This window comes from Pituophis catenifer, unplaced genomic scaffold, assembly GCF_029215685.1.
Source record: "Pituophis catenifer annectens isolate HBS135680 unplaced genomic scaffold, rPitCat1.0.hap2 SCAF_43, whole genome shotgun sequence".
Classification (NCBI taxonomy): Eukaryota; Metazoa; Chordata; class Lepidosauria; order Squamata; family Colubridae; genus Pituophis; species Pituophis catenifer.
In genome coordinates, this window is record NW_027256923.1 from 132,501 (window position 1) to 157,899 (window position 25,399).

Below are 25,399 nucleotides of genomic sequence, written 5' to 3' on the forward strand. Positions count from 1 at the left end.
GACGGGATCTCCAATTGGATTGGCCTCAGGGGTGCCATTCAGCGGATTCTGACAGGTTCTGGAGAACCGGTAGCGGAAATTTTCAGTCGTTCGGAGAACCGGCAAATACCACCTCTGGCTGGCCCCAGAGTGGGGTGGGAATGGGGATTTTGCAATATCCTTCCCCCAGGAGTGGGGGGGGGGAATGGGGATTTTGCAATATCCTTCCCCCCAGGAGTGGGGAGGGAATGGAGATTTTGCAATATCCTTCCCCCAGGAGTGGGGAGGGAATGGGGATTTTGCAAAATCCTCCACCTGGAATGGGGTGGGAATGGAGATTTTGCAGTATCCTTCCCCAGGAGTGGAGAGGGAATGGGGATTTTTCAGTATCCTTCCTCCAGGAGTAGGGTGGGAATGGAGATTTTGCAATATCCTTCCCCCAGGAGCGGGGAGGGAATGGGGATTTTTCAGTATCCTCCCCCCAGGAGTGGGGTGGGAATGGCTATTTTGCAGTAGCCTTCCCCTGCCACGCCCACCAAGCCACGCCCCCAGAACCGGTAGTAGAAAAAAAATTGAATTCCACCACTGGTTGACATGCCTTCTTATGGTATGGGAAAAATAAAATACATAGTTAACTTATAGTTACTATTTATAAATACATATATTATATGTTATAAATACATAGTTACTTATCAGACTATTAACTGTCTGGTTTGGCTCTGCAACCTAACAAGAGAGACACCGACTTCAGAGGAGAATTAGAACTGCAGAAAAAACAATGGCTGCCAACCTTCCATTGAGGACCTGTGTACTGCACGAGTCAAAAAGAGGGCTGGGAAAATATCTACAGACCCCTCGCATCCTGGACATAAACTCTTTCAACTCCTACCCTCAAAACGACGCTATAGAGCACTGCACACCAGAACAACTAGACAAAAGGACAGTCTGTCTGTGACAGACCCCTTGCATCCTGGTGGCGCAGCAGACTAATAGCCTGTTATTAACATTCAGCTGTCTGCAATTACTGTAAGTTCGAATCTCGCCAAGGCTCAAGGTTGACTCAGCCTTCCATCCTTTCTAAGGTAGGTAAATTGAGGACCCAGTTTGTGGGGGCAATAAGCTGACTTTGTATAAATATACAAAAGTATGAAGGCTATTGCTTAACGCAGTGTAAGCCGCCTTGAGTCTCCGGAGAAGGGCGGCATATAAATCAAATTAAAATAAAATAAAATAAAATAAATCCTGGACATAAACTGTTTCAACTCCTACCCTCAAAACGACACTATAGAGCACTGCACCCCAGAACAACTAGACACAAGGATAGTTTTTTTTCCAAATGCCATCCCTCTGCTAAAATTAACTAGTAACACTTCTGTACTGTTCTGACCCTGAATCAGGACAGCTTGATACCAAATCTTTCTAATTTTTTCCTATTATTCTCGCAGAACCAAGGAGGGGGAGGGGTCATCTTCAAACCAAAATACAAGTCAACTCCAATTTGATTGGAAGTGCCTTTTGATTCAGGACGTCGACTCAATCAGCAGTGTGCAGCAGCAGCAGTGGCCCAAAAAGCCAACACAGTTCTGGGATGCATCAACAGAGGGATAGAATCAAGATCACGTGAAGTGTTAATACCACTTTATAAGGCCTTGGTAATAAGGCCACACTTGGAATACGGCATCCAGTTTCGGTCACCACATTATTAAAAAAAAAGATGTTGGGACTTTGGAAAGAGTGCAGAGAAGAGCAACGAAGAGGATTGGGGGACTGGAGGCTAAAACATATGAAGAACATGGTTGCAGGAACTGGGTGTGTCTAGTTTGATGAAAAGAAGGACTAGGGGAGACATGATAGCAGTCTTCCAATATCTCAGGGGCTGCCCCAAAGAAGAGGGAGTCAAGCTATTCTCCAAAGCACCTGAAGGCAGGACAAGAAGCGATGGGTGGGAACTCATCAAGGAGAGAAGCAACCTAGAACTAAGGAGAAATTTCCTGACAGTTGGAACAATTAATCAGTGGAACAACTTGCCACAAGAAGTTGTGAATGCTCGAACACTGGAAGTTTTTTATTTATTTATTTATTTATATGCCGCCCTTCTCTGGAGACTCAGGGCGGCTTACAATGCGCTAAGCAATAGCCTTCATCCTTTTGTATATTTATACAAAGTCAGCTTATTGCCCCCATAATCTGGGTCCTCAATTTACTTACCTTAGAAAGGATGGAAGGCTGAGTCGACCTTGAGCCTTGGCGAGATTCGAACCTGCAGTAATTGCAGGCAGCTGGTCTTAATAACCAGCTTAATAACAGGGTGCCTTAGACCACTGTACTACCAAGGCTCTACCAAGTTTTAAAGAAGATGTTGGATAACCATTTGTCTGAAGTGGTGGAGGGTTTCCTGCCTAAGCAGAGGGTTGGACTAGAAGACCTCCAAGGTCCCTTCCGACTCTGTTATTCTATTCTATTCCATTTTCCAGCGGGGAGGCCAAGCGCCGATCGCTTCCTCTTATCCCAGCCAAGGCCTCCAGTTTCTTGGGCTGTAAGTAACAAACAAGGGAAGGCAGCCAATTCCGACGAATGTCAGACAAGCTGGGGAAGAGCAAATGCGGCCTTTTTGGCTGGCCCTGTCTCTGGATTTGCTCGAGGGGTGGAGTGGGGGGGGGAGATAAATCATGGAGGAACGGAGCTGTCACTCAGGATCAGTGGAAATTATGCATGTCGAAACTGACAGCCGGGTCCCGCTCTTCGACTTTCAACCATCATCAAGCGCCGACTGGCAAAGGCCGGCTCTGCCATGGCTGAGATTTTTTTCTTTCTTTCTTTCTTTCTTTCTTTCTCTGCCTTTCTTGGCAACCTTTCCCGTATTTAAAGGGATGGAATCCATCCAGATTTTCAGCAGCAGAAGAGGCTGAGGGGAGGCAGGTGAACAGCAGGGCTGGATTTGGGGGGTGGGGTGGGGTGGGGGCTTCATTGTTGGACCTGTCCTCGCTAAGGTAGATCAAGGAGAGCGGGTGCCCACCCCTCCAAAACGCGGGAACCTTAAAAAGCCTACGAAACTGCCCTACACGTTCCCAGCCCCCACTCCCCTCCCACCCCCAAAAAGAAGCGAGATTCTGTTCCATTTTGGCTGTCTCCATCCCTTGAGGTTTTTGATGGAAGTGGAGAGGCCTTGCATGAATCCTTCCTTCCTTCCTTCCTTCCTTCCTTCCTTCCTTCCTTCCTTCCTTCCTTCCCTTCTCTTTCCTTTCCTTTCCTTTCCTTTCCTTTCCTTTCTTTCCTTTCTTTCCTTCTGTCCTCCCTCCCTCCCTTTCTTTCCTCCCTCCCTCCATCACTCCCTTTCTCTCTCTCTGTTTTCCTTCCTTCCTTATTTCCTTTCTCCTTCTTTCCTTCCTTCTTTTCTTTCTTTCCTTTTCCTTTACTTTCTTTCTTTTTCCTCCCCCCACTCCCTTTCTCTCTCTTTCCCTTTCCTTCCTCCCTTCTTTCCTCTTTCCTTCCTCCCTCCATCACTCCTTTTCTCTCTCTCCCTTTTCCTTCCTTCCTTCCTTCCTTCCTTCCTTCCTTTCCTTCCTTCCTTTATTATTTTTTAATAAACAACTCAAGGAGGCAAACATATCTAATCCTCCCCCCTCCTCCTATTTTTCCAACAACAACCCTGTGAGGAGAGTTGCATAAGACAGGACTAGAACTCACAGTCTCCTGGTGATTGGCCCAAAGTCATTAGTTGACTTTCATGCCTAAGGTGGGACTAGAACTCCCAGTCTCCTAGTGATTGGCCCAAAGTCATCAGCTTGCCTTCATCCTTAAAACGGGATTAGAACTCCCAGTCTCCTGGTGATTGACTCAAAGTCACCCAGCCAGCCTTCATCCTTGAGGCCGGACTAGAACTCCCAGTCTCCTGGTGATTGACTCAAAGTCATCCAGCCAGCCTTCATCCTTAAGGCGGGACTAGAACTCCCAGTCTCCTGGTGATTGACTCAAAATCATCCAGCCAGCCTTCATCCTTGAGGCCGGACTAGAACTCCCAGTCTCCTGGTGATTGACTCAAAGTCTTCATCCTTGAGGCGGGACTAGAACTCCCAGTCTCCTGGTGATTGACTCAAAGTCATCCAGCCAGCCTTCATCCTTGAGGCGGGACTAGAACTCCCAGTCTCCTGGTGATTGACTCAAAGTCTTCATCCTTGAGGCGGGACTAGAACTCCCAGTCTCCTGGTGATTGACTCAAAGTCATCCAGCCAGCCTTCATCCTTGAGGCCGGACTAGAACTCCCAGTCTCCTGGTGATTGACTCAAAGTCACCCAGCCAGCCTTCATCCTTGAGGCCGGACTAGAACTCCCAGTCTCCTGGTGATTGACTCAAAGTCATCCAGCCAGCCTTCATCCTTGAGGCGGGACTAGAACTCCCAGTCTCCTGGTGATTGACTCAAAGTCTTCATCCTTGAGGCGGGACTAGAACTCCCAGTCTCCTGGTGATTGACTCAAAGTCATCCAGCCAGCCTTCATCCTTGAGGCCGGACTAGAACTCCCAGTCTCCTGGTGATTGACTCAAAGTCACCCAGCCAGCCTTCATCCTTGAGGCCGGACTAGAACTCCCAGTCTCCTGGTGATTGACTCAAAGTCATCCAGCCAGCCTTCGTGCCTAAGGCAGGACTAGAATTCCCAATCTCCTGGTGATTTGCTGTGCAAATAACCTTCAAACTTTTTTTTTTTTTTTAAGAAGTTGAAGAAAAGAGAGAAAGCTACAATTGAAACCAGAGATTTTTCTTTTAGGTTGGACGGACAAACAAATTGGGGGCGGGGAGGAGGGAGACCCACGAAACCTTGTTTTTCTATATGACAACAGCAACAAAGACCCCCACAATGGAAGAAGGGATGGGAAATTCATGGAGTTGGTGGAGCTGGAGAAATTCATTGCTTTGATTAAAGAAAAGACTTTATCTAGCTTTTTTTTTTTTTTTTCCACTTGGAAAACACTCTTGACTCTTCTTCTTTTTTGCTGGAAAGAAAGGAAGTTTTAACCTTGGGGTTTGATGATTAGACTTGTTTATGACAGAAACCCTGTTTCTTGTGGTTTATTCTAGTTCAAAAGGTTGTTGACTTAGGCTTTTATCAGCATCAAAAAAAGTCAGAAAGTTCTCCTTTTTCTATAATTTCCTTCCCCTTCTGTTTGCCTGTTCCAATTTTGCTTTTTTTTCCTATCCTTTTTAACCCACTTTTCCCCCTTTGCTCTTTGGTATTTCATACTCTTTTTGAAATTTAACAGCATCCTCCCTCCCTCCCTCCCTCACCACTGATTCTTTCCTTCCTTCCTTCCCCCTTCCTCCCTTTCCTTCCTCCCTTCCTCCTTCCTCTTCCTCCCTTCAGCTCTTCCTTCCTTCCTTCCTTCCTTCCTTTCTTTCTTTCTTTCTTTCCTTCCTCCCTCCCATTTCCTTCCTTCCTTCCCTCCCTCCCCTTCTTTCTTTCTTTCTTTCCTTCCTTCCTTTCTCCCTCCCACCCTCCCTCTTCTTTCCTCCCTTTCCTCCCTCCCTCCCACCTCTCCCTCCCTTCCCCCTTCCTCCCCTCCCTCCCTTCCTTCCCTTCTTTCTTTCCTTCCTTCCTCCCTCCCACCCTTCCTCCCTCTTCCTTCCTCCCTTCCCTCCCTCCCACTCCTTCCTCCTTCCTCCCTTCCTTCCTCTTCCTTCCTTCCTTCAGCCCTTCCCTTCTTTCTTTCTTTCCTTCCTCCATCCCATTTCCTTTCTTCCTTCTTCCCTCCCTTCCTTCCTTTCCTCCCTCCCTCCCACCTCTCCCTTCCTCCCTCTTCCTCCTTCCCTCCCTCCCTCCCTCCCACCCCTTCCTTCATTCCTCCTCCACTTCCTCCCTCTTCCTTCCTCCCTTCCCTGCCTCCCACCCCTTCCCCCTTCCCCCCTTTCCTTCTTTTCTTCCTTCCTTCCTTCCTTTCTCCCTCCCTCCCTCTCTCCCTCCCAAATGGGGTAAAACTCACTTATTTCTCACTTAGCAACCTAAATTAGAGTCTCAATTGTGGCCCTATATTGAGGACTACCTGTATTAAAGATAACCATTAAAAAAAAAACCCTACAGAATCAATCTCTTTTCTCTTAACCTGGTTTTCTTAGTGTTAACCAAACAGAGATTTCCTAAGTCCGTTAACTCGACTTGCAGAAATGGCAAAGCTAACCAGTTTTGGTTCAGGGCAAAACAAACAAACAAACCCCGAGAAAATCTTTTTAAAAAAAAAAAAAAATCTGGAGGCCTTATCTGGACTTTTAGTTGAAAGAAGAAAAAGGCAGGATGGATGATTTCTGGAACTGGGGGGGGGGGGAATAAATAGGGCCGAAGAGATGGAGCATAGCCTTGAGCTTGGGCCATAACGTGTGTGCCAGCGAAGCGGGCACGAAGCGGGCGAACGTTTGGTGCCAGCCGGTGCCATCAGGATCCAGCAGGAGTCTCTGCTGTTTGTTTACCTTGAAGGCATTGCTGTATAGCAGAGCTAGATGGGTGCTGTGTGTTTGTTTACACAGTGACAGAAGGCGTTCTCAGAGGGAAAGGCAATCGCACACATGCGCGGAGGCACACACACATGGAGAGAGAGAGGGAGGGGGAGAGAGAGAGAGAGAGAGAGAGAAAGGAGGGGGGCGTTTTTGCTGGCTTGCAATCCCTACTTAATGCTGCGTGGCAGGAACAGTTGTGTAATTACGGGACAAGGAAAGACGCTCATCCCCGGGTGAGCTCCGTGGAGGAGCAAGGGTAGCTGGAATTGGGTAGGCCTAGTTGCATGAAAAGAAGGACTAGGAGGTGACACGATAGCAGGGTTCCGATATTTGAGGGGTCGCCAGAAAGAAGAGGGAGTCAAGCTATTCTCCAAAGCTTGAATTCTATTCTATTCTATTCTATTCTATTCTATTCTATTCTATTCTATTCTATTCTATTCTATTCTACTCTACTCTACTCCTATTCCTATTCCTATTCTTATTTCTATATTCTACTCTACTCTACTCTACTCTACTCTACTCTACTCTACTCTACTCTACTCTACTCTACTCTACTCTACTCCTGCCCTGCCCTGTTCTGTTCTGTTCTGTTCTGTTCTTGTTGTCATACCTTGGAGGGAAGCTGTTTTAACATTGGGGACTTTAAGCCATACGCATCTGGAGGAGCATTGTGTAACTTCTCTTCTCTTCTCTTGTCTTCTCTTGTCTTGTCTTCTCTTCTCTTCTCTTCTCTTCTCTTCTCTTCTCTTCTCTTCTCTTCTCTTCTCTTCTCTTCTCTTCTCTTCTATTTTATTCTATTCTATTCCATCTTCTCTTCTCTCCTCTCCCCTCCTCTCTTCTTTTCTCTTAATCTACTCTACTCTACTCTACTCCATCTTCTCTTCTCTTCTATTCCATCTTCTCTTCTCTTCTCTCCTCTCCTCTCTTCTTTTCTCTTACTCTACTCCATCTTCTCTTCTCTTCTATTCCATCTTCTCTTCTCTTCTCTCCTCTCCTCTCCTCTCCTCTCCTCTCCTCTCTCTTCTTTTCTCTTACTCTACTCCATCTTCTCTTCTCTCCTCTCCTCTCCTCTCCTATCCTATCCTATCCTATCCTATCCTATCCTATCCTATCCTATCCTTGTTGTCATACCTTGGAGGAAAGCTAAAGGGACCTTGTCTAAGACAGGAGGCTTTATGTCATACGCATCTGGAGGAGGATTGTATAACATGAAAAGCAACCCTTTGAATGAGACTGGACATTAATCCAGGACTAGTGTAAAGTGAGAGGGGGGGTTGGGCCATCATTTTTCCTAAGTTAAATCACTACAGATCTGATTTTTTTCTCTCTCTCTCCCTCCCTCCCCCCCCTCCCTCTCTCTCTCTCTCTCTCTCTCTCTCTCTCTCTCTCTCCAAACGCTGCGGTTTCTTCCCATTCTTCCCATCTGTGTCCCAGAGTGCAAAACGCCTCCTCTCAAAAGCTTTACCTAGGGGATCCTTCCACCACCCCCTCCCCACTAACCCACCCACCCCCAACCTAGCAGCATTGCCAAAGGCAAGAAAGGAAGGCTGTAGATTCTTGCCAGAAAGGCCCTATCGGTCCCTGAAATGTAAAGGCCTTTCAAACACGACCGAGCCTCTTTGTGGCCCTGCTGGACCACTTTCCAATCTGAGCCGGCAATGATTGCCCTTCCATCAGCTAATAGGCCTGCCTGTTTCATCGCCATCCATAAGACCCCCTTGTTTCATTGGCTGGCTAACGATATGGAACCACCCCCCGCCGTCTGCCAATTAGAGGGCAAGAGTTAAAAAACGGCATGGCACACTTAGGCTGCAGCCGAAATTGGCCTTTGTTTGATGATACCGCACCGTGGGTGAGAAAAACTCCCCACTGAGTTTAAATCATCATCGCCCGGCCTAAGCACAGGGGAGGTGGGGTGGGAAAAAAAAAATCGCTTGCAATTGTTCAGGAAGCTTCCGTGCCACTCGACTGGCAAACGTGTGGGTCTCTCTGGGCCGCTCATCCCGGGGACCCCCACCACATCTGCGCCCCCCCCCCCCAATCTCTGCAAACGCCACAGCCACGACAAGGTCATGCCAAAAGCAGGGTGGATGAGATTGAAATCAAGTCGGTTTCAATCACGGTTGAAATCACGAGCAAAAAGGCTTGATTTAAATCACAGCTCGGTTTAAATCGTAATTTTTGAAGAGCAACTGTCATCTCTTGTCCTGCAGCGGCTCCTCCTCTGACCCACTGTTGACTCACCGAAGGTCCCAATATTGCAGAATATGCAGCCTCATGCTACATAACAAAGAGAGATAGAAAGAGATAGATAGATGATAGATAGATAGATAGATAGATAGATAGATAGATAGATAGATAGGCAGAGATAGACAGACAGACAGACAGATAGACATAGATAGATGATAGATAGATAGATGATAGATAGATAGATAGATAGATAGATAGATAGATAGATAGATAGACAGATAGATAGACAGATAGATAGATGGGCAGAGATAGATAGACAGACAGACAGATAGACATAGATAGATGATAGATAGATGATAGATAGATAGATAGATAGATAGATAGATAGATAGATAGATAGGCAGATAGACAGACAGACAGACAGACAGATAGACATAGATAATAGATAGGTAGGTAGGTAGGTAGGTAGGTAGGTAGGTAGGTAGGTAGGTAGGTAGATAGATAGATAGATAGATAGATAGATAGATAGATAGATAGATAGACAGATAGATAGATAGACAGATAGATAGATGGGCAGAGATAGATAGACAGACAGACAGATAGACATAGATAGATGATAGATAGATAGATAGATAGATAGATAGATAGATAGATAGATAGATAGGCAGATAGACAGACAGACAGATAGACATAGATAATAGATAGGTAGGTAGGTAGGTAGGTAGGTAGATAGATAGATAGATAGATAGATAGATAGATAGATAGATAGATAGACAGAGATAGATAGACAGACAAACAGATAGACATAGATAGACAGACAGACAGACAGATAGACATAGATAATAGATAGATAGAGATAGACAGACAGACAGAGATAGACATATATATATATATAGAGAGAGAAAGAGAGATCGATAGATAGATAGATAGATCGATCGATAGACAGACAGAGAGATAGATATAGATAGATAGACAGACAGAGAGATAGACAGAGATAGATAGACAGACAGACAGAGATAGACATATATATATAGAGAGAGAGAGAGAGATAGACAGACATAGATCGATAGTTTGATCGATCGATCGATAGATAGACAGACAGACAGAGAGATAGATAGAGACAGACATAGATAGACAGACAGACATAGGGAGAGCCACAAAGATCCTAGCCGGAAGCCCCCCCATTCAATTCTGGAGCCAACTGGAAGTCCGGTTCCCCCACCATAGAGTCTCCTCCTAGAGCGGCGTCCTTTTTCCTCTACCTGTCCTAACCGAAAGCCCTATCCATTGTGGAGCCGGCCAGCGACAGGGAGCCGCAGCAGAGGGATAAAAGAGCCACATACGGCTCCAGAGCCACGGGTTGCTTACCCCTAGACTAGTAGACCTCCAAGGTCCTTTCCAACTCTTAACAGTAACAGTAACAGAGTTGGAGAAGGGACCTTGGAGGTCATCTAATCTAACCCCCTGCTCTCGCAGGAGACCTGTACTAGGGATTCGAACCGCCCGAACTGCGGACCTTTCCGATTGACAAGCTCAGTGTCTTAGCCACTGAGCCACCTCAATTCTTCGGTTCTTGCTTTTTAATAAAACAATGCAGCTGGCCAATAACCAGGGTAAAGAAGCTATTTTGGGGGAGGGGGTTTATTAAGGCAGACCCAGCCCTCTTGTTTCTATGGTGGGGAGGGGGGTCTTTGATTTTGTTTCCTGGAACCAGGGGCAAAGAATAAACGCAGCGACTAAAAATAGCTGCCAAATGACAGCCCTTCTGTTAGGCAGGGCCCAACAGGGAGGAGGAGTGGGTTTGCTGTGAAGAGGTGGGGGGAAGGGATCTTTGGCCCTCTCCCACGCGGAGGGCGATTTTGAGCTTAAAAATGACTGGCAGGAAAGTTTAAGCCAACTCCTGACATCCTCGCAGCATCCTTCTCTCTCGCTCAGAACTGCCAATCTGCAAACAGAGTCCTTGAAGACTTGGGGGGGTGGGGGCTGAAGGGGGTTGAAGTAGGCCATTTCCCCCCAACCTTTCTCACACCGGACAAAAAATGGTTTTGGGAAAATTATTTTTCTAAAGGGAAGAGGAGGGAGAAATCACCGCAAAAGGCTTGCCTTGCTCGTAGTAGGAGAGGGAAAAGGGGATGCGGTGGCTCGGTGGCTAAGACGCTGAGCTTGTCGATCGAAAGGTCGGCGGTTCAGCGGTTCGAATCCCTAGTGCTGCGTGACGGGGTGAGCTCCCGTGACTTGTCCCAGCTTCGGCCAACCTAGCAGTTCGAAAGCATGTAAAAAAAAATTGCAAGTAGAGAAATAGGGACCACCTTTGGTGGGAAGGGAACAGCGTTCCGTGCGCCTTTGGCGTTTAGCTATGCCAGCCACATGACCATGGAGACGTTTACTTTTACTTACCTTTACTACCAGTTCGCAAGGGGCCGCGTGCGCAGAAGCTTCCTGATGACATCCGGGCCTCCCGCCCGTTTTACTACCGGTTCTTGCGAACCGGTCCAAATCGGGGGCAACCCACCACTGATCCGTGATGACGTCCAGGCAGCTGGGCGGAGCCTCCCGCTGCCACCGCTGCTACCGGTTTGCATGAACCGGGGCGAACCACTAGTAACCCACCACTGAGCTATACCCAATTCCTGCAACCGTTCTTCCTACATGGATCTTCCTCTGTGGATTTGTGGATAGATGGAAATCCTTCACCATCTGTTCCCCCAAACATCTCTTCCCCCATTCTCTTCGGCAGTTTATTCAGCTACGGAAGAGCATATGGGCTGGCTGAGCAGCTGTGGGGGGCGGTTGGTGGGGGAGGTTGAAAAATGACGAGGGGATCCAGCAATGGCTGGACTTCCTCTCTCCCTTCCCAATTCGCCTATCAGGTAGAAGAACAGGAAGCGGTTTCTGCTCCGCGCGCCACAAATATTAATTATCTACTAATTGCTCTCCAGGTAGCCATTACATCTCAGCTCGCTGACAGCTGTCCGCTCCAACTAACCCCAGGAACCTAGCAGAGTTTGGGGGGGGGCGGAGAAAACCTGGACGTATCGAAGGGAATGCTGGAAAAAAAAAATGAAACGAAATCTTCGTTACTGGGACCGCCGGACGATCTGAACTTCAGTCGCTGTTACACCCAACTAGCTGCAAAAGGGTGAAAGGAGAGTTGATCGATCGGGAAAAAAAAATCAGAAAAGATTGATTTATCTCTCTCCCAACTCAGATTTTCTCCTCGGCTCTTCTTCCTCCTTCTTGGTTTAGCAACAGCGATAGTCCTTAGACTTATATACCGCTTCACATTGCTTTTACAACCCTCTATAAGCGCTTTACAGAGTCAGCCTCTTGCCCCCCAACAATCTGGGTCCTTGTTTTACCCACCTCGGAAGGATGGAAGGCTGAGTCAGCTTTGCGCCTGGTGAGATTCGAACTGCCAAACTGCAGGCAGCCGGCAGTCAGCAGAAGTAGCCTTGCAATACTGCACTCTAACCACTGCACCACCGTGGCTCATTTAAATGATAGTTTGCTACTATTTTTTTTTTTTTAATTTGATTTATATGCCGCCCTTCTCCGGAGACTCAGGGCGGCTTACAATGCGCTCAGCAATAGCCTTCATCCTTTTGTATATTTATACAAAATCAGCTTATTGCCCCCACAAACTGGGTCCTCATATTATTTGAGATAATATGACACAGAACGAGTGAAAAAGAGGGCTGTGAAAATATCTACAGACCCCTCGCATCCTGGACATAAATTCAGTTTCAACTCCTACCCTCAAAAGGATGCTATAGAGCACTGCACACCAGAACAACTAGACACAAGGACAGTTTTTTCCCGAACGCCATCCCTCTGCTAGACAAATAATTCCCTCAACACTGTCAAATAATTTACTAAGACTGTATTACTATTATTCTTCTCTTCCTTACTAGTATCTATCTCTTCCCACTTATGACTATAACCCTGTTGCTTGTATCTTTCAATTTATATTGTTTTTATTTGTTTCCTAGTATGATTTGATTGCTTATTGTACCGAATGACTGTCACTGGGTGTTGTACCTTATGATTCTTGATGAACGTATCTTTTCTTTTATGTACACTGAGAGCGTAGGCACCAAAGACAAATTCCTTGTATGTCCAACCACACTTGGCCAATAAAAGAATTTTATTCTATTCTATTCTATTCTATTCTATTCTATTCTATTCTATTCTATTCTATCCTATCCTATCCTATCCTATCCTACTCTACTCTACTCTACTCTACTCCTACTCCTACTCCTACTCCTACTCCTACTCCTATTTCGATATTCTATTCTGTTCTGTTCTGTTCTGTTCTATTCATTTTCTATTCTATTCTATTCTACTTATTTTCTATTCTATTCTATTCTACTCGCGACTGTAGCCGGAGAGGTCGTAAAATGGGGGAATAACTCTCACTTAACAACCGTCTTGCTTGGCAACTGCTGCCCTTTAGATATTTGGAAGGCAGATGTAAGATATTGGAAGCCTCTGAGATATTGGAAGACACGTCACCCCTAGTCCTTCCTTTCGTTAAACCAGACACACCCAATTCCTGCACCCGTTTTTTTTTTCCCCACCTGGCGCAAGAGATCTGATTTCATCCACCCTACAAAGCTACAAGGTTGAGGTTGCCCTTCTCGTTCGGAGCATATTTTTTTTCCCCCAGCTCAAATAGCTGGTTGCATCCTCCAAGCCTGGAGGCTTAAATGATGGGAGATGGAAGGAAAGAAATAATAATAATAATAAAAAAGACCCATCAGTCATGTTAGCTTAATGAACAAGCAGGGTAGGTAGGCCCATCGCTGAATAATCTCTCGGAGAAATCGTTTTTAACAATTCCACATTCTGGCGAGTATCATTTCAATTACTGCTCAGCCTCCCTTTGCTCTGGGCTCGCTTGCAAGGAGGGGGGGCTGCCCCCTCCTCTCCCTGCCCACCCCCCCAGCTCCTTGAGGCTGAACATGCAAAGTGAGCAGCGCTTCTATGCATGATTTCCCCTCCAGCCATTCTGGAAAACGGGGTGTAAATCATCAATATTGCATCTGGGGCCCAGAGAATTAATCATGTGCCCCTCCCCCCACCTTCAAAGGTGTCCTGCCCCATATCTGTGACCCCGTGGGTATCCCGCAGTCCTTCAAATCTCTTTGGATTGTCTTCAACCCAACGGAAAATTTGGAAAGGCATCGTCGAAAAGGGGCTCTCGGTTCTATCAGCAAGATAAAGGTAAAGGTTCCCCTCGCACATACGTGCTAATTTAATGTGGGAGGCAAGGTCAAGAAGAAAGATCTTTAATTAAAGATTGGCCAGATCCAACTGGGCTCCACAGAGAAACCCCATTCTTTTTTTTCTTTTTTCTTTTTTAATTTGATTTATATGCCGCCCTTCTCCGAAGACTCAGGGCGGCTTACAATGTGCTCAGCAATAGCCTTCATCCTTTTTTGTATATTTTATACAAAGTCAGCCTATTGCCCCCACAACTGGGTCCTCAATTTACCTACCTTAGAAAGGATGGAAGGCTGAGTCAACCTTGAGCCTTGGCGAGATTCGAACCCTGCAGTAATTGCAGGCATCTGGTCTTAATAACCAGCTTAATAACAGGGTGCCTTAAACCCCTGTACTACCAAGGCTCCCCAATAAATCCCTATGAGAAGGACAGGTTGGACAATAACTTAGAACATGACCAGTTGTCCATTCTAGGCGTATCTTCCGGTGGCCAGGAAGCCCACCCCATTCAGGGATTAACAACTGTGGCCAGAGAGATTAGAATAGAATAGAATTCTTTATTGGCCAAGTGTGATTGGTTACACAAGGAATTTGTCTTGGTGCATACGCTCTCAGAGTACATAAAAGAAAAGATACATTTGTCAAGAATCATAAGGTACAACACTTAATGATAGTCGTAGGGTACAAATAAGCAATCAGGAAACAATATCAATATAAATCGTAAGAATACCAGCAACAAAGTTACAGTCATACAGTCATAAGTGGGAGGAGATGGGTGATAGGAACGATGAGAAGATTAATAGTAATGCAGACTTAGTAACTAGTCTGACAGTGTTGAGGGAATTATTTGTTTAGCAGAGTGATGGCGTTCGGGAAAAAACTGTCCTTGTGTCTAGTTGTTCTGGTGTGCAGTGCTCTATAGCCTCGTTTTGAGGGTAGGAGTTGAAACAATTTATGTCCAGGATGCGAGGGGTCTGTAGATATTTTCACACCCCTCTTTTTGACTCCCGCAGTATACAGGTCCTCCATGGAAGGCAGGTTGGTAGCCATGGTTTTTTCTGCAGTTCTAATTATCCTCTGAAGTCCGTGTCTGTCTTGTTGGGTTGCAGAACCAAATCAGACAGTTATGGAGGTGCAGATGACAGACTCAGTAGTTCCTCTGTAGAATGTAAAATGGGGCAAAACTCGTGTCAGGTTCCAAGTAATGCACCCATCACAAATCGAACTCTGATTGCATCTCCTCAAAGAACAAATTTATTTAGATACATCATCTTGGCGTTACTGGTGAAAAGCCAGTACTAAAGTTTCCGGGCTTTTCACCCTCATATACTGTAAGTTTCAGTTTTCTCAAGTTTCCAAAACAAACTGTCACATTGTCCAACCAAGATGGAAACTGATTGCTCGGTGACATCCCCCCTCTCCTCCTCCTCCAGGCAGCCAGAAGTTGGAATGTGGTTGACTCATCAGTTAGAAATGCGGTTTTGACTGGAGGCTCAATTCTCCCCTTCAGCTCCAAACTGTGTCAAGCTGAATGCATGGTCAAGGATGCAAACAATCCCAGAACCCAATTGAATTCAGGCTTGACAATTCACTTAACAGTTGTCTTGCTTAGGGGTGGAAATTTTGGACCCCATTGAGGTCCTAAGTCAAGAGCTACCTGTATTCACTTTCGTGTGATAACATTGCTGTGGTAGCAAGGCCAGGTTAAGGGTTTCCAAAAAGGCCTTCAACTGAAGAAGATTTTACCTATCTTGTGAATAACTCTGCTTCTCCTCCTCCTCTCGTTTTGGGTTAGGAAGAGATGTATCGCCCAGTTTTGGTCACCATGATGTAAAAAAAGATGTTGAGACTCTAGAAAGAGCGCAGAGAAGAGCAACCAAGATGATTAGGGGAGGATTGGAGGCTAAAACATAGGAAGAACGGTTGCTGGAATTTGGTATGTCTAGTTTGATGAAAAGAAGGACTACAGGTGAGATGATAGCAGTGTTCCAATATTTATGGGGCTGCCCCAAAGAAGAGGGAGTCAAGCTATTCTCCAAAGCACCTGAAGGCAGAACAAGAAGCAACAGATGGAAACTAATCAAGGAGGGAAGCAACATAGAACTAAGGAGAAATTTCCTGACAGTTAGAACAATGAATCAGTGGGACAACTTGCCTCCAGAAGTTATGAATGCTCCAACACTGGAACTTTTTAAGAAGATGTTGGATAACCATTTGTCTGAAGTGGTGTAGGGTTTCCTGCCTAAGCAGGGGGTTGGACCAGGAGACCTACAAGGGTCCTTCCAACTCTGTTATTCTATTCTAAGTATCTGAAGAAGGGTAACCGAGAGGGTTGCACATTCCCCAACAGCAAACCCAGTTAAAACAAACGTAGCATGCATTCAAAGTTCTAGAGGTGTGTAGAAGTGATGGAGATGGAATTTAAATTGCACCGCCGATGAAAATGGTCTTCCAGAGAGTTGAGAGATGCTTATCTTTGCTGGGTTCCCCCACCCCACCTTTCTGGGAAATGAAGTATATTTTTTTTAAAAAAAAAATCACTTTACAGCAGTTCCTGGGAGAGGCTGAGGGGGCCGGGGTGGAGAAATTCCAACTGCTATTTAACATGCACTGCTAAAATCTAGATAAACATGCAGCGTCACTGGAAGCTTAATTCTTTTCAGGACTCAGTGATTTATTTAGAAAATTCGCTGTTCCTTTTCTCTCCCTATCCCCCTCCCTCTCTGTTTCCCCCTAATTCTACATTCCTTGGCTAAGAACGGATTCATTACAAATTAAAGGCAGGTGGAAAGGAAAGGAAGCAGGAAAAGAATGGAATTGGAAAAAAAACAGTAACAAGGGAAAAGGGAGAGGAAGGAAAGAAAGGGAGGGAGGGAGGGAGAAAGGTGAGAAGAAGGGGGAGGAAGGAAGATGAGAAGAAGGAAGGAAGGGAGGAAGAAAGGTGAGAAGGAAGGAAGGAATAGAGGGAGGGAAGAGAAAGAAAGAAAGAGGAAGAAAGAAAGAAAGAAAAAGAAAGAAAGAAGGGAGAGGGAGGAATAAAGGTGAGAAGGAGGAAGGGAGGAAGGAAGGTGAAAAAAAGGAAGGAAGGAAAGGAGGGAGGAAGGAAAGAAAGAAAAGAAAGAAAGGAGTAAGGGAGGGGGAGCGAGGAAGAAAGATGAGAAGGGAGAGAGGGAGAAAGAAAGAAAGAAAGAAAGAAAGAAAGAAAGAAAGAAGAAAGAAAGAAAGAAAGAAAGAAAGAATTTGATCCTAAAATGCAATTCTCCACCACTTCAATACCTTCCTTATCAGTTCTAAGTCTTGAAGAGCTATTACTCCAACAGGAGCTGTCCAGGGTCCTACTCCCATGCCTGGACCACCCTCAGGAATGAGATGTGTCTGAAACAGGGGGTCTCCAAACTTGGCAACTTTAAGATGTGCAGACTTCAACTCCCAGAATCCCTCAGCCCCATGCTTGCTGGGGAATTCTGGGAGTTGAAGTCCACAAGCCTTCAAGTTGTCAAGTTCGGAGAGCCCCTGGTCTAAAAGCAAGAGATTCTCAACCTTGGCAACTCGGAGATGCATGGACTTCAGCTCCCAGAATTCCCCAGCCAGCATGATATATAAAATACATTTCACAGAGCACAACAAATCTGCTTACTGAGTTAACTCAGAGCCTTGGTAGTACAGGGGTTTAAGGCACCCTGTTATTAAGCTTATTAAGACCAGCTGCCTGCAATTACTGCAGGGTTCGAATCTCGCCAAGGCTCAAGGTTGACTCAGCCTTCCATCCTTTCTAAGGTAGGTGAAATGAGGACCCAGTTGTGGGGGCAATAAGCTGACTTTGTATAAATATACAAAAGGATGAAGGCTATTGCTGAGCACATTGTGTCTTCGGAGAAGGGCGGCATATAAATCAAATTAAAAAAAAAAAACTCGTTTTCTGGATCGGCATGATAGGTTGAATCAAAAACTAATTCCATGCTTGCTTTACAACCCAAAGCAAGGTTAATACTAACCAAGCTTACTTATTTTCTTTTTCTGAATGCATTAGTTAGGTTTCTACCTGATCAGCTAAGTGTTTTGTACTCTACGGTGTTAAGAATGAGATAAAAAGTTTAAGTACATCTATATAAGTGCTTTCTCACTCTACATTTCCCCACTCTAGAGTCAAATGTCTGAATGGAACAAAAGGCCGACAGAGTTCATATCGCTTACATAGGCTTTCACTGTGGCAACTGATACTATACATTCTCTGTAACTTTGCTACTCGTGCAGTAGTTTTCTGTGGATCCCAATAAATCCAGTCTGTTTTATGATCCACGATTTTTTAAAATGTATTTTCCAGTTATGATCAGCTCCTGGAGAGTCACATAGATGTTGGCAAAATACAGAAATGTTTCTTTTCTGGCTAGCTACAGTCCTGATATTTCAACTTCAGTAGGACTATATTCTAGCTTGTATTTCCCTTTATTGATTTCATGTTTAAATTGTAGCCACCTCTTCTTCTTTTCTTTTTTTTTTACACCAATGCTTCTGGCAAGAACATTTATGAATCTGTAGTCTTGAATGCACATACAATAGCAATAGAACTGAGATTTGTATACTGCTTCATGGTGCTTTTCTCTCTAAGTCTCTAAGCAGTTTAGGAAGGAAGGAAGGAAGGAAGGAAGGAAGGAAGGAAGGAAGGAAGGAAGGAAGGAAGGAAGGAAGGAAGGAAGGACAGTGAAAGGGAAGGGAGGAAAGAAATAAGGGAGGAAGGACTGAAAGGGAAGGAAGGAAAGAAATAAGGGAGGGAGGAAAGAAATAAGGGAGGAAAGACAGTGAAAGGAAAGGGAGGAAAGAAATAAGGGAGGAAGGACAGTGAGAGGGAAGGAAGGAGATGGAGGGGAGAGAAAGTTTAGGAATAAGATAAACGATTGAGAATCCCAGAGTAAAATGATTACATTGAGAATAGCAAAATAATGCTAATTGTTTTAGCATTGTTATTGTTTCTTCTTCTTCTTCTTCTTCTTCTTCTTCTTCTTCTTCTTCTTCTTCTTCTTCTTCTTCTTCTTCTTCTTCTTCTTCTTCTTCTTCTTCTTCTTCTCCTTCTCCTTCTCCTTCTCCTTCTCCTTCTCCTTCTCCTTCTCCTTCTCCTTCTCCTTCTTCTTCTTCTTCTTCTTCTTCTTCTTCTTCTTCCTCCTCCTCCTCCTTCTTCCTCCTCCTCCTTCTTCCTCCTCCTCCTTCTTCCTCTTCTTTTCCTCCTCCTCCTCCCTCTTCCTCTTTCTTCCCCTTCCTCCTTCTTCCTCTTCTTTTCCTCCTCCTCTTCCTCCTCTTCTTCCTCCACCTCCTCCTCTTCTTCCTCCTCCTCCTCCTCCTCTTCCTCCTCCTCCTCCTCCTCTGCATTTTTCTTTAACAAAAGTTCAATCGAAACATCCTTTTGAAGTGTCTCAAGAATGGGGATCACTCTTTCACAAGTCACAAAGAGGAACTAACCCCCTGTTTCTCTCCTAAGCAGTAAAACATCCTTCAAACAAGTTCTTCCTTCTGGAAAGTCACAACAGCCATCAGAGTGGCTGTCCAAGGCCAGGGGTGTCACTGCTGCGGTGAGAAATTCCTCCGAGAAATGAAGTCTGGCACCTACGGAGCTGTGACACACTCCCTTTGCACTCTCCTAGGGAAAAGTAATAGCATCAACAACTTCCTGTGTAGGGCCTCCTGTGATTCGCCAGTGCTATTCTCACTTAGGGCAAGACGTTTACTGTTATTATTAGAAAATGATAATTTTTGTAGGCTGTACTGTTTTGCAACCAGACAAATCTCAGATCCGAGCCTTGCTTGGATCTGCAAGGATAATGAACTAGTTGTAGTTTATGAAACACCAGCTACAGTTGTGGTCTACACCACAGGGAGCTTAAAAGACATGTTGTCTTGAAATAATCTTTCCAATTTCCCTCCTTCCTTTCCCCCCCCCCACTCTCTTTCCCTCCCTTTCATGTTCCTTCCTTCCTTCCCTTCTTTCTTTCCTTCCCTTTCAGCTGTCCTTCCTTCCTTCCTTCCCTCCCTTCTTTCCTTCCTTCCCTTTCAACTGTCCTTCCTTCCTTCCCTCCCTCCCTTCTTCCCTTCCTTCCCTTTCAACTGTCCTCCCTCCCTCCCTTCTTTCCTTCCTTCCTTTTCAACTGTCCTTCCTCCCTCCCTTCTTTCCTTTCTTCCCTTTCAACTGTCCTTCTTTCCTTCCTCCCTCCCTTCTTTCCTTTCTTCCCTTTCAACTGTCCTTCCTTCCTTCCCTCCCTCCCTTCTTCCCTTCCTTCCCTTTCAACTGTCCTCCCTCCCTCCCTTCTTTCCTTCCTTCCTTTTCAACTGTCCTTCCTCCCTCCCTTCTTTCCTTTCTTCCCTTTCAACTGTCCTTCTTTCCTTCCTCCCTCCCTTCTTTCCTTTCTTCCCTTTCAACTGTCCTTCTTTCCTCCCTTCCTCCCTCCCTTCCGCCCTCCCTTCTTTCCTTCCTTCCTTTTAACTGTCCTTCCTTCCTTCCTTCCTCCCTTCCCCTGCAGGTGCTAAGGACAAGGGATTCAAGCTTATTCTTTTTTTTTTCTTTTTTCTTTGCACTGATCCCATGAATGGACTTTGCAAGCTTCTTCGTTCATTAAAGACGCCTGCCTCTCACCCTCCTCCCTCTCTCTCTCTCTCTCTCTCTCTCTCTCTCTCTCTCTCTCTCTCTCTCCTGGTTAACGCAGGGATAAAACGCCGAAGCAGGCTTGCGGGATTAAAAAGGGGAAGGGTCCCTCTGGCAGGAGAGGTGCTGCTGCGTCCCCGGCCCCTTTCCTTTTATCTGGAGAGATAACCAGGCCTTGTGGCTGAGACCTACACTGATAAGGAGATTAGCCTGGCTTGGTTGAACACTTCTGGGATTCTCCCGCAGGGAGAGATTCTTCTGTCTTATAGATCAACACCAGAAGGTTATCTAAATAGGGTAGGATCAAACCAGTGCAGCAGGTTCCCTCTTGGGACATTACCATACATGCAAAAGGAGAACAAAGACAACATGCCAGTTTGCCTTCAAAAGATGGCTAGGCAGGACGAGTCCATGGGCCCCCTCAGCATCGTCTTCGTAGCCAGATTCAAATGTTGCGCAACACATTTTCTATTCACGATTTAGGATCTTTGCATCGGGCTCGTTCCTTTTTTTAAAAAAAGTATTTTTGTATGCTCGTTGCGGTTTTTTTTTTTGTTTTTTTGTTTTTTTTTAATTTGATTTATATGCCACCCTTCTCCGGAGACTCAGGGCGGCTTACAATGCGCTAAGCAATAGCCTTCATGCTTTTGTATATTTTATACAAAGTCAGCTTATTGCCCCCACAAACTGGGTCCTCATTTCACCTACCTTAGAAAGGATGGAAGGCTGAGTCAACCTTGAGCCTGGCGAGATTCGAACCTGCAGTAATTGCAGGCAGCTGTGTTAATTACAGGGTGCATTAAACCACTGTACTACCAAGGCTCCTTTTGCATAGGCATACTTGAAAGGCGGTGGCTCAGTGGCTAAGGCGCTGAGCTTGTCGATCGAAAGGTCGGCAGTTCAGCGGTTCGAATCCCGAGTGCCGCGTAATGGGGTGAGCTCCCGTGACTTGTCCCAGCTTCTGCCAACCTAGCAGTTTGAAAGCACGTAAAAAAAATGCAAGTAGAAAAATAGGGACCACCTTTGGTGGGAAGGGAACAGCGTTTCCGTGCGCCTTTGGCGTTGAGTCATGCCGGCCACATGACCACGGAGACGTCTTCGGACAGCGCTGGCTCTTCGGCTTTGAAACGGAGATGAGCAGCGCCCCCTAGAGTCGGGAACGACTAGCGCAGATGTGCGAGGGGAACTTTTACCTTTACTTGAAACGCCATTGTGAAATTTCCATCCCGAAAGATGGAAGGTGAAAGAGGAGAAGGTGGGGGGGGGGCGCTTGAGGATGAGATGGTTAGATGGCGTCATCGAGGCAAAGAATGTGAATTGGGGAAGACTCCCAAGAGACAGTGGAGGAAGGGAGGGGAGGGGGCTGGCGGGATGTATAGATAGTCCTTGACATACGACAGTTATTTTGGGGGTAGGTCTTATTTTTGGGGGACGGCTTATTTTCAGGGAAACACGGTAAGCGATTTTGGCCCCCCTTTTACAACATTTCTTGCCACGGTTGTTAAGCGAATCATTGCAGTCGGTAACTGAGTCACCCGGTTGTTAAGTGAATCGGGCTTCCCCATTGACTTTGCCTGTCAGAAGGTCGCGAAACCCGGGAGGATCGTGTGACCCGGGACATAGCAACGGTCGTAAGTATGAACCTGTGGCCAAGCGTCTGATGTCCGATCATACGACAAGGGAGATGCTTCCAAGGTTGTAAGCAGTGGTGAAATTCAATTTTTTTTTTTACTACCGGTTCTGTGGGCGTGGCCTGGTGGGCGTGGTGTGGCCTGGTGGGCGTGGCAGGGGAAGGATACTGCAAAATCTCCATTTCCACCCCACTCTAGGGGAAAGATACTGCAAAATCCCCATTCCCTCCCCACTGCAGGGGAAGGATACTGCAAAATTTCTACTCCACTCCAGGGGAAGGATACTGCAAAATCCCCCTTCCCTCCCCACTGCAGGGGAAGGATGTTGCAAAATCTCCATTTCCTCCCGATCAGCTGGGGCCAGCCAAGAGGTGGTATTTGCCGGTTCTCCGAACTGCTCAAAATTTCCGCTACCGGTTCTCCAGAACCTGTCGGAACCTGCTGGATTTCACCCCTGGTTGTAAGTGTGAAAAATGGTCGTAAAGTCCCTTTTTTAAAGGGCCGTTGCCACTTGGAAAGGTCACGACAGGAATATGTTGTAAGACGAGGACTATCTTTATAATGCATCGGGTCTCTCCTAGCCCTTTTCCCGAGTGGGTCCGGTGGGAAATAAAATCTCGTCACGCTCTCCGTTTGCTCCCGCCAGCGCATCTTGCGTGCTGTCCGGTTCTGACATACGTATACGCCAGGGACGGACGAAGGCGCAAACACGCAAGCGGAGATACAGGCGAAGATACAAACCTGGGCACAATTTCTACCACCGGCGGCCTGATAGCCTCAATGTTGTTGAAGCTTATCTAGCAAAAGATATCGCAAAGCCTGAAACGGTACTCTTATTTCTCTCCCTTCTGCCCCACAGCCTTGTCACTCCTCTGCGCTCTTCTTGTTTTCTCCCCCTTTTTCTCCCATTCAAAAAAAAGGCTCCACTGACAGCCCCACACACACAAACACACAACCCATTGGTGTTTCCCTTTCTTTCTTTCTTTCTTTCTTTCTTTCTTTCTTTCTTTCTTTCTTTCTTTCTTTCTCTCCCTCCCGAGTTCCCCCACACACTGCCAAGACCCCTCCCCACCTTCCTTCCTTTCTTCCTCCCCCCTGCTCCCCAACTCTCCTTTCTTCTTCCTCCTCTTTATTTTATCTCGATTGGCCACAAATCTGTTCCTTCACAAAAGCAGCTGCCATCTTTGTTTCTCGCCATTATCGCTGGAAGCACACAGCATTCGGCTGGGCTGCCTGGCAGACAATCACTGCCTAATAGACTGTCTAAGAGCTATTGTAGAGTCTGTCCGAGGCAGATCTATCACCGAGTCCTATCAGCCGTGCGGTTCTGATACCGAAGGGACATACACACACACATGCACACACATGTACACACAGAGAGACAGAGAGACAGACAGAGACAGAGAGAGTGGGGGAGAGAGACAGAGAGGGAGAGGGAGAGAGAGACACAGAGGCACACAGAGAGAAAGAGAGAGAGACAGACAGAAAGAGAGACAGAGACACAGAGAGGGAGAGGGAGGGGGAGAGAGACAGAGAGACAGAGGGAGAGAGACAGACAGAGACAGACAGAGGGAGAGGGAGAGAAACAGAGAGAGAGAAAAGAGAGAGAGGGAGAGAAAGACACAGAGAGGGAGAGGGAGAGAGAGAAAGACACACACAGAGAGAGGGAGACAGAGAGAGAGACAGACAGAGAGAGAGGGAGAGAGAGAGAAAGAGAGAGAGAAAAAGACACACACAGAGAGGGAGATGGAGAGAGAGACAGACAAACAGAGAGGGAGAGAGAGAAATAGAGAGAGAGAGAGAGAAAGACACACAGAGAGAGAGAGAAACAGAGAGAGCAAAAGACACAGAGAGAGACAGAGAGAAAGACAGAGAAAGGGGGAGAGAGAGAGAAAGACAGAGAGAGAGGGAGAGACAGAGAGAGAGACACAGACAGAGGGAGAGAAACAGAGAGAGAGAAAAAACGGAGAGAGAGAGAAAGATACACAGAAAGAGACAGAGCGAGAGACAGAGAGGGAGAAAGAGAGAAAGACAGAGAGAGGGAGAGACAGACAGACAGGGAGGGAGGGAGAGAGACAGAGAGAGGGAGAGAGAGAAATAGAGAGAGAAAGACACACACAGAGAGAGGGAGATGGAGAGAGAGACAGACAAACAGAGGGAGAGAGAGAGAGAAATAGAGAAAGACACACACAGAGAGAGAGAGAGAGAAACAGAGAGAGCGAAAGACACACAGAGAGACAGAGAAAGGGGTAAAGAGAGAGAAAGACAGAGAGAGAGGGAGAGACAGAGAGAGACACAGACAGAGGGAGAGAAATAGAGAGAGAGAAAAAAAAACGGAGAGAGAGCGAAAGATACACAGAAAGAGACAGAGCGAGAGAGGGAGAGAGAAAGAGAGAAAGACAGAGAGAGGGAGAGACAGACAGACAGGGAGGGAGGGAGAGAGAGAGAGAGAGAAAGACACAGAGAGAGACAGACAGAGAGAGAGAGAGACAGGCAACACACATGTCCAATTTTCCTTTGCTGAAACATTCACCAAGTGGAGCGGATGTGCAACCGAATTACCACCCGGCCACCTCCTACTGTCCCCATCTGCTGAAAATAGAGAGACGGAGCTGGGTTTCTTGCTGTGGTTAACTCACGAACAAAGATCTATTCTGGAACTCAAGAAGCAGAGAGCAAAGCTCCGGCTACGGATATAGGATGTCTTTTGAGATGTGGGAAGGTCATTTGTGACCACTAAGGCTCAATCTCCTGGAAAAACCCTAATGTGGGTGATTCGGTGAAATGCAAAGAAGAAGAAGAAAACGAAGGAAGGGAGGAAGGGATAGAGGAGGAAGGGAGGGAGGGAAGTAAAAAGAGGGAGGGAGAAAGGAAGGAAGGATAATAAAGGTATGCAAATCCCTTAAGATCCAACTCCGATTTTACTTCAGTTAACTCTCTGCTTATTGGAATAATTTATTTGATTCAGGAAGTCAAACTGAGCTGATTTAGAACGATCAGGTTGTTGAATCCGTTTAATTTCAATGGTCAGCCTGATCTGGAGGAAAGCCAGATTAGTAGTAAATATGTCAATAGGTAGCTAGGTAGAAGCACATATAAGGCGTACAATCAGATTCGAACCATTGATTCGGTTGGGTTCAATTAAATGAATTGAGTCCATCCGATCCAATCCGAGGGAATTCGTTCAGAATCGATTCCGAAGTGCCCAGTTCAATGCATCCAGTTAATTCAGTGCCTTGATTTGAGAGTTTGAGTTCAGAGTGT

General features: G+C 46.1%; 1 protein-coding gene across 1 annotated transcript in view; it reads left to right on the plus strand.

Moving 5' to 3' along the window:
• The window catches only part of LHX5 (LIM homeobox 5), a 72,159-nt gene that overhangs the window by 23,276 nt on the left and 23,484 nt on the right, over positions 1 to 25,399 (plus strand).